Raw genomic sequence first — 10,166 nt, forward strand, 5'->3', positions numbered from 1 at the left:
TCATCTGCCTGTCATCTATCGATCATCTATATCATCTGCCTATCTGTCATCTGCCTGTCATCTATCAATCACCTATCATCAGCCTATCTATCCTCTACCTGTCTGTTATCTATCTGGCTTCATCCGTGTGTATCTAGTGGGAAACGACAGAGAGGGAGACCTGGGCCTTCGGTGAGCTGCTTGGCTGGTGACTGGGCTCCTTCCATGAACGCATCTTTTCCTCCCGGTTCCACCTGGGTGAGCCATGAACTTTGAGCTCTGTGCATCTGTACGAATCACAGCACCTGCCCTTCCACCGCAGAGGGTCTCTGTAAGAATCAAGGTAATTAATTCACACATCAATACCTTGCTGAGGGCCTACATTTTAGAAGTGACTGCCCAGGGCGCAGTGAGGGGGTCGCATGACGGGTGAGTCTTCCCCTGAAGCAGTGCGTCCCGGTGGACAGGGGCGGACCAGGAGAAATGGCTGTGGTCATAGCTGGATGCCAGCGCGTGGGAGGGCGGAGGGGAGTGCAGGTCCCACAGTAGGGAGTGTGTGAGTGGGTGGGGGGAGTGTGAGTGGGCAGAGGGGGAGTGAGTGGATGAAGGGGATTGTGTGACTGGGTGGAGGGGAGTGTGAGTGGGCGGAGGGGAGTGTGAGTGGGTGAGGGGGACTATGAGTGGGTGGAGGGGGAGTATGAGTGGGTGGGAGTGTGAGTGGGGGTAGTATGAGTGGGTGGAGGGGAAGTGTGAGTGGGTGGAGGGGAATGTGATTGGTGGAATGTGAGTGGGTGGAGGGAGTGTGAGTGGGTGGGGGAGTGAGTGGGGGGAGAGTGAGTGGGTGGAGGGGAGTGTGAGTGGGGGGGGTGTGAGTGGGTGGGGGGAGTGTGAGTGGGTGGGGGGAGTGTGAGTGGGCGGAGGGGGAGTGTGAGTGGGTGGCTGAGGGTGGGCTGGAGAGCCTTTTCCGCAGATGGGGCACCTTGGGCAGAAGAGCTGAGAGCAGCGACTGTGCCCAGAGCTTCAGAGGGGGAGACAGGGCCAGTTCTGGAGGCCTGGATTCTGTGGAAGGCACCGCACAGTAGGACTAAAGTTCAACACCCTACAAAACAGGATGCGCACAAGCAGCTCCTTCGGTTCCGACTGCTTCTACCTTGCTCAGAATTCCCACTGACGCCGGGGTGGCTGGTGCTTACGTGTGTCCGTGAAAGGTGACTCTGACTCTGCTGGGCCAGTGCCCGCTCCTTCAGGACGTTTTCCACTTCCTCCTCCCAGAGCCGCCATGTCCTCAGGGCAGAGCAGGCTCCCTTTCCCACGCAGGCCTCTGCTGGTGCCTGACTCCCGGGGCTGTGGTCTTCCGTCTGGACCTCAGGTGTGGCCTGCCCCCGACCGAGCTCATGCACCCAGCAGAAGCCTCAGTCCTGCCTCCTGCTCCCGCCCAGGCCTCTCCTCACCATACCTGGGTCTCTTCTTACCATACCCGCGGCTCTTCTCACCATACCCTCCCTCCCTTGCACCCCCACCTGCCTCTGTCCTGGGGCACACTGGAGGGGCTGAGCCCCCTGAGGCACTTTTCCATTACTCTTCTTGCCCCCTGGACACCCCCTCCAAGGTCATTCCACTTCCCTGCTGCTTCCCACACTGGCAGCTGCCCTGGCTTTTCCAGGCTGAGCTCAGGGGAAAATCAAATGTCTGGCAGAAACTGGCGGACACTGGGCAGCTCCTTGCGTGTTAAGTGTGTTTTCCCTTGAAGCAGAAGCCTGGAACCCAGTGACTCATCACAGGGAAGCCCTGGGGCTTCATAATGAGAACAGAGTGAAAGATGCATCCGCTTAATCACTTTCTAAAAAGTACCATGCTGGTACTGCATACTTTTCCAAAAGAGGAAGGAAGCTTCCCAGAAACGTGACTCTCTCAGATCCTTCTGATGTCCTGCCACACCCAGATGAGTGCTTTGGGTTCTAGAGACCACATCTGCCTGGGTGGAGGAGAGGGGCACCCTGGAGGACGATGGTGACCTCAGGTGTGCCCCAGCCAGGCCATTTTAACTTGTACCTGTGAAGAAACTCATCATTTGCCTATGTCCCTCTTTTTGTGTCTTTTAGAACCTAAATACTAGACTTAAAAAAATTACTTCCTCCACTCTCTTAACAAAAAGCCTAGGATGTTGGAGAACATGGTCAACTTTAATCCCTTTTCCACTCCAAGCTGTGGAATTCTGGGGAGGAACTGCAGGGGTCCAGGAGCTGCTGTTGAGGGTGGGCGGCCCTTCCGAACCTGGACCTGGTTCTCTTAGGTTCCTTGGAGCAATGTGGCATGCAGCCGTCTGTGGCTGCGTCCAGCCCTTGGCCTCCCAGCTGGCAGGTGCATGGCTTAATGCTGCCTCAGTCCCCTGGGCTGTGGAGCAGAATTCCTAACTGTGCTTGGCCTACATCTCAAGATGATGAGGAAGATAAAATCAAAGGCCAGCCATGGGAAGCTTTCACCAATACTTTTTAAAGGGTGTAGACAAGAAGCACTGCTGTGCCTCTGTCAAGGTGGACACGGACGCGTGTGGGGCTTTGACTGCAGGCCTGGTCGGCCCGTCTGCCCGGTGCAGTTTCCAGCCCTGCCTGTGTCCAGTCATAGCTGAATGTTGAGTGAGACGAATTCAGGAGGGCAGACATTCCTGGGAGTGTGATCGCCGTGGCCTGGAAGGGCTGGCTGTCCTAGGCTGGTGCTAGAAAGCTCAGGAACGTGGGATAGCAGAGCTCTCATGTGATTTAAAAGTCCTCTTCCCCCAACTCAGTCCTGCCTCAGCCCTGGAGCCTCAGCCAGGAGCTGTAGCAGCAGTGGTTTTTGTCTCTTCAATTTTGATGCTGTGGTGTTAAGTACATATACTTTAACGATTCTTATATCTGCTTTGAGAACTGACCCTTTAATCATTAGGTAACACTTATCTTTATCCCTGATAATTGCTCTGAAGTCTGTTTTGTTTAAAATACAGCTATTGCCAATTTCTTTTATTTAGTGTTAGCATGGTATACCGTTCCCAATACCTTTTTCTTTGATATATCTGTGTCTTAATATTTACAGTGGGGTTCTTGTAGACAACATGTAGGTGAGGCTTATATTTTTATCCACCCTGACAGTGTCTGTCTTTTAACTGGTGCATTTAGACCAGTGATGTTTAAAGCAGTTATTGATATAGTTGGATTAATGTAATATCTACTATATTTCTTACTGTTTTCTATTCATTGTCTATTATTTGCTGCTGTTTCATTTTGAGTTTTGGTCTTCCACTCTTTTTTCTGCCTTCTCTGGTCTTAATTGAGCATCTTATGTGATTTCATTTTTCATCTCTTTGCATATCAATTATCCTTTTTGGTCTACTTTTTTGTACAAAATGATTGTCCTTCAGTTTGCAATATACTTTTATACGAATTCAAGTTCCCTTTCAAATAACACCACAGAAATTCACAGGTGGTGCAAGTACCTTCTAACAGAGTGACTTCTTCCATCCCTGATAATTTGTCATCCAATGAACTTATCCATAAGCAGCAATTATTAACCAAATATTGTTGCTGCTATTATTTTGAGCAAACTGTTATCTGTTAGATACATGAGGAATAAAAACATTTTAATTTACCTTCATTTATTTCTTCTCTAACACTTTTCATTTCTTTATGTAGTCCTGAGTTCCTGCCTTATATCGTTTTCCTTCTTCTTTTTTTTTTTGAGATGGCATCTCACCCTGTCACCTAGGCTGCAGTGCAGTGGCATGATCTCGGCTCACTGCAACCTCTGCCTCCCAGGTTCAAGAGATTCTCCTGCCTCAGCCTACCAAGTAGCTGGGATTACAGGCATACACCACCATGCCAAGCTAATCTTTGTATTTTTAGTAGAGACAGAGTTTCACCATGTTGGCCAGGCTGGTCTGAACTCCTGTCCTCAAGTGATCCACCCACCTCGGCCTCCCGAGGATGGGATCACAGGCATGAGTCTGTGTGCTGGGATCACAGGCATGAGCCACTGAGCCTGGCCCCATTTTCCTTCTTTCTAAAGAACTTCTTTGAACAGTTCTTTCAGGGCAGGTCTACTGGCATCAAATTTCCTCAATTTTTGTTTGAGAAAGTCTTTATTTCTTTTTCATTTTTTAGGGTTAATTTTGCTGGATACAGATTTCTAAGTTGGTGAACTTTTCTCTCAATATTTTAAATATTTCACTCCACTCTCTTCTTGCTTGCATGGTTTTGAAGAGATGTGGTCTAATTCCTTTCTTTCTTATGAGTAGATTTTTCCCCTGTTGTCTGTCCTTCCTTCCTTCCCTTCCTTCCCTTCTTTCTTTTGACAGGCAGGGCCTCATTCCATTGCCCAGGCTGGAGTGCAGTGGTAATCATGGCAGCCTCGATTTCCCTGGCTCAGGTGATCCTCCCACTTCAGTTATCTGAGTAGCTGGGACCACAGCCGCACACCACCATGCCCAGCTAATTCTTTTTTGTATTTTTGGTAGAGACAGGGTCCCAACATGTTGCCCAGGCTGGTCTCAAACTCCTGGGCTCAAGCAATCTACCTGCCTCAGCCTCCCACAGTGCTGGGATTACAGGCGTGAGCCACCGTGCCCAGCCAGTCCTTTTAATATTTTCTCTGTCTTTGACTTCATGCAGTTTGAATATGACATGCCTACACATAGATCTTTTAGTATTTATTCTGTTTATTCTCTGGGCTTCCTGGATCTGTAGTGTCTATCATAAATGTTGGAAACGTCTCAGTATTGTTTCAAATATTTCATCTATTCATTTATCTCTTTCTTCTTCTGGTATTCTCATTATATGTATGTTACACATTTTGAAATTGTCCTGCAGTTCTCGAATATTCTGTTTTAAATAGTTTGGATGTTTGTCCCTGCCCAAATCCCTTGAATTGAAATCCCCAATGCTGGAGGCGGGGCCTGGCAGAAGCTGATTGGATCATGGGTGCAGTTCTCTCATGACTTGGTGCCCACTTTGTGAGAGTGAGTCATGAGATCTGTTCACTTAATAGTATGTGGCGTCCCTCCATGTTCGCTGTCCCCTCCACACTCGCTCTTCCCTCCATGCTGGCTCCCCCTTCCCCTCTCGCTCTCCCCCTCGCTCCCCCCTCCTTCTCGCTCCCCCCACTCGCTCTGCCCCCCCACTCCCTCTTGCTCCCCGCTCCCCTCTCGCTCCCTGCTCCCCTCTCGCTCCCCTCCACTCTCGCTCCCCCCTCCAGTCTTGCTCACCCCTCTACTCTCGCTCCCCCCTCCACTCTCATTCCCCCTTCACTCTCACTCTCTCCCTCCCCTCTCACTCTACCCCCTCGCTCCCACCTCCCCTCTCACTCCCCACTCCCCTCTTACTTCCCCCCCGACTCTCGCTCTCCCCTCCACTCTCTCTCCCACTTCCACTCTCGCTCCCACTTCCACTCTGGTTCCCACTTCCACTCTTGCTCTCCCCTCCACTCTCACTCCCACCTCCACTCTCACTCTCTCACTTGCTCCTGTATTCACCATGTGACATGCCTCTCCCCCTTCACCTTCTGCCATAACTGTAAGCTTCCTAAGGCCTCCCTAGAAGCTGAGAAGATGCCGGCACCATACTTCCTGTAAAGCCTGTAGAACCATGAGCCAGTTAAACCTCTTTACTTTATAAATTACTCAGCCTCAGATATTTATTTATAGTAATGCAAGAATGGCCTAATACAGAAAATTGGTACTAAGGAGTAGGGTATTGCTATAAAGATACCTGAAAATGTGGAAGCAGATTTGGAACTGGGTAGCAGGCAGAGGTTGGAAGAGTTTGGAGGGCTGAGAAGAAGACAGGAAGACGAGGGAAAGTTTGGAGCTTCTTATATACTGGTTAAATAATTGTGACCAAAGTGCTGATAGTGATATGGAGAGTGACGTCCAGGCCAACAAGGTCTCAGATGGAAATGAGGAATTTATTGGGAACTGGAGCAAAGGTCACACGTGTTACGCCTGAGCAAAGAGCTTGACTGCATTGTGTTCATGCCCTAGGGGTCTGTGGACATTTGAGCTTGAGAGTGATGATCTAGGCTCTCTGGTGGGAGAAATTTCTAAGCAGCCATGTTCAACATGTGGCCTGACTGCATCTTAACTGCCTACTTTCAGATGCAGGAACACACGAATGACTTAGAGCTGGAACCTACATTTACGAGGGAAGCAGAATGTAAAAAGTTTGGGAAATGTGTAGCCTGGTCATGTGGTAGAAAATAAAAGCGTATTTTCAAGGGAAGAATTCAAGCAGAATTTGGAGCAATGACTTGCTAGAGATATTTGCGTAACTGAAAAGGAGCCAAGTGTAACTAGCTGAGAAAATGGTGAAAAGGCCTTGAAGGCATTTCAGAGACCTTCATGGCAGCCCCTCCTATCACAGGCCCAGAGGCCCAGGAGCGCAAATGGTTTCACAGGCCCAGGGCTCCATTACCTGGCACAGCCTGAAGACACTGCGCCCCATGTCCTGGCTGCTCTGGCTCCAGCCATGGCTCAAAGGGGCTCAGGTACAGCTTGAGCCGCCATTTTGGAGAATGATAAGCCTTGGTGGCTTATGGCCACCATATGGTGTTAAGCCTGTGGGTGCACAGAATGCCAGAGTCGTGGATTTTAGGGAGCCTCCACCTGGATTTCAGAGGTTGTGTGGAAAAGTCTGGGTGTCCAGGCGGAAGCCTGCTGCAAGGGAAGAGCCCTCACAGAGAACTTCCGCTAGGGTTGTGCAGAGGGGAAATGTGGGTTGGGAGGCCCCACACAGAGTCCTCATTGGGGCACTGCATAGTGGAAGTGTGAGAAGGGGGCCACCATCCTCCAGACCCCAAAAAGCTGTCCACTGACAGCTTGCACCCCGCTCCTGGAAAAACCACAGACACTCGACAACCTGTGAGAGCAGCCATGGGGGCTGTACTCTGCAAAGCCACCAGGGTGGTGCTGCCCAAAGCCTTGGGAGCCCATGCCTTGCACCAGTGCTCCCTGGATGTGGGACATGGAGTCAAAGAAGATTATTTCAGAGATTGATGATTTCATTGGAAAGACGGCACAGCTCTTGGACCAGACCCCACTTCTCTGAAGGTCCAGGATTTGTGTAGTCTTGGGCTTTGCTGAACACCCCTGAAACCATGCAATGCCTGAGGCCCTTCTGCAGTTACCCGATGCTCTTAGAAAAATGACCAAAGTCCTCAATATGCCTTTGTAAACTAAAGATAAAATTCTAAGCCCCCAACCAACTTAATGTACTCCCCTCTTGGCCAAGGGGATCCTAAAGAAACCTGGAAAATGAGTTCAGGCCATGACAGGGAGAGGGGGTTGGGCAGACCTCACTATACCCTCCTTTCCTTGGAGTTTGTGACCGACATTAACATAAAAACAGAGCTCCTAAGGCTGACCAAACAGACTCTTCATAGCAGTAAGATAGCAAATTCCCACCAGACGCTGGTAGAGCATCACATGACAGCTAGCAGGCCCTGAAGAAATATATTTCTTTGACATATTTTGAAATGGCCCAGCAAAGCTGCCTCTTGGCGAATCTTGCACTCTGTGGAGAATCCTCATCCCTCACTAGGTCTTTCTGGAGAGTCTGACACCTTTTAAGGTCCTGATAATAGAAAATCACGTTCACGCTTTCTCAAGCCTGCTACCTGGAGGCTTCATCCACAAGAACCTTGGCTTCCACAACCCCCTTATCTTAACTCAAGCTGATTTCAAGTCTTCAGGCACAGCTTAACTCTGTTTTACCCAACTGCCAACCAGGAAATCCTGTAATCCACCTGTGACCTGGAAGGTCCCCACACCCTGCTTTGAGATGTCCCACCTTTCTGGACCAAACAAATGTTTACCTTCCAGATATTGCTTTATGTCTTTTCCTGTAACTTCAGTCTCCCTAAAATGTATAAAACCAAGCCATACCCTGTCACCCTGGGTGCGTGTTCTTGGGACCTCCTGAGGCTGCGCCCTGGCCCATGGTCCTTAACCCTGGCAAAATCAACCTCTAAGTTGATTGAGACCTGCCTCAAATACATTTTGGTTTACACCTTTGAACAGGCAACCACCTGCCATGCTGGGCCTGGCCTGGCTTTGCCCGTTGCCCCAGCGTAAGCATTACTCATGTCCCCTATTCTTGGAAATGTCCTGGTTTGGACATATTATGTGAAGCACGTGGTCGCCCTACATGCAAGGCCACACCTGATCTGGGCCTGAGCCTCCTCCTGGATCCCTCTCGCAGCCTCCACTTTGCCTCTCTTGCCTCAGCCTTGCTGATGTCTGGAAGCCCCAGGCACACTCTGCCCCAGGCACATGCCTCACCTTCCTCCTGCCTTGGGTCGGGTGTCTGCCTTAGGAAGGCCCTCCCAGTCTGGAGAAGCATCCTGCTTTTCCTCGCTGGGGGAAAAGCAGAGACCATTGGACCTATCTAAGCAGAGTTTAGTGCCAGGCCAGCGGGGGGCCCCTACTCAGCTCAGCGGGAGGCTCCGCGATGGAGCCAGAGCAGCTGGAAGAACATCTCAGATGGTTTGTCCAAGAGCCGGGCACACACCAGCGTGGGGCACAGCCCTGCCCGGGCCCCCTCTCCCACCCCTGCAGGCACACACCAGCGCGAGGCGCAGCCCTGCCCGGGCCCCCTCTCCCACCCCGGCAGGTGGGGCTCACAGAGAGGCCACCAGCCTCTCCCTCCTGATTCTGACCAGTTCTTCCAGGAGTTGTCTCTTTCTCCTCTCCTGGGGCCCTGACTGTTGCCATCCTCCAATTTCTCAGACCAACCAGGCTCAGAGTTCTTTAAACTCCCCTGTACAAGGAGGTGTTGCCACTCTGTTGGAGAACTACTTTTAATAGAATATGATGCGATAGGATACAATATTTAGAGAGAGTATTGGACGTCAGCCCCTCCAGTGAATGCTGCGCATTGTGGGTTCCTACAGCAGGTGTTGATGTTTGTTGATGAGCACATGGGCAGATGTATGAGTGACTGCTGGTTCCGCTTACTCCAGTCTGGAGGCTTCAGCCAGCACCAGGACAGCAGGGCCCCTCCCTGAGCACTCGCCCTCAAGCCCAGCGCAGAGCCCACGCTTTGGCTCCACAGACAGGGAGCAGGTCGGTGGGGCTGCCCTCCGGACCCTTCCGCTCTGCCAGGGCCTCCTCACTTTCCGGGTTATGCTCTCCTCTCTGATTGCCTTTCAAAGGAGAAGCAAGAGGTGTTAAATCGCTAACATTAGTGTGTGAATTGGTAAACCAGGACTTTCCTTTCTGAGAGGTGAGGCCTGGGTGGGGCCTGGTGGGAGGAGGGAGAAATCTGTCAGCTGAACCTCCCTGGTCATCATCTGTAGGCATCGGTCATGCATTTGTCACACGTCCAAAATGCCGAGGGTGTGGGCGATCCAGGGAGCATGGGGAAGGGGAGAGGGGGTGAAAGGAGGGTCCTGGGAGTGACGGGGAGACCCTGCAGGCCCGGGAGGCCGGCGATTCCAAGCCAGAGGGTCCTGGACTTCAGAGAGAAGCAGGGTCTGGTTTGATAGCCATGCCAGCTTTCCAAGTGGCTTTTTAGGGAGAAGAGAAGAAAACAAACAACATTAAAGAAACAAAATGGGGAACTATTTTTAGCTGCATATGAAGCAGAAATAGAAATCTAATTGAGAAATAAATTGGCGAATGAGGCTAAGTTTAAAAGTTTGCTTAGAAATGAATAGGGAAGGATAATTAACGACTCAAGTGACCCTTTACATAATTAGTGATGTTCTACTGGGAGTAATTAAAGCATCACATGAAAGTGAGGCATTTTCTGTGCCTAATTGTTCTCGGTTACTATTTTTACACACAAAACCAGAGTTTTTACAATATCAAGAATTTTTGTCCTCGTATTTTCATTAAAATACTGATTTTTTGTTCTTAATCTTTTTTCCCATTTTCTAACCTATTTTACTAGGTCCTTTCCCCAGTTCTGAATGTCCTTTGGAAGAGGATGGGGACAGACAGATGAGGGTGACAGGATGGAGACATTCCCTCAACATAAGAGTTTTCAAAGTGTTGTTTACTACCAATTACTAAGCAATGCTTTCCCGGGACAGAACGCTAACCGTGGCTAATTAACATCCCCCTCGCTGGCGTCCTGAGCGGCAGGGTCTTCTCTTTTATTTTCAACCCCGTGGCAATCAGAAGAGCCCTGAGCACCCGGAGGCCAGGTGTGCCGGCTCTA

The sequence above is a fragment of the Theropithecus gelada genome, chromosome 3 (genome assembly GCF_003255815.1).
Source record: "Theropithecus gelada isolate Dixy chromosome 3, Tgel_1.0, whole genome shotgun sequence".
NCBI classification, from domain to species: Eukaryota; Metazoa; Chordata; class Mammalia; order Primates; family Cercopithecidae; genus Theropithecus; species Theropithecus gelada.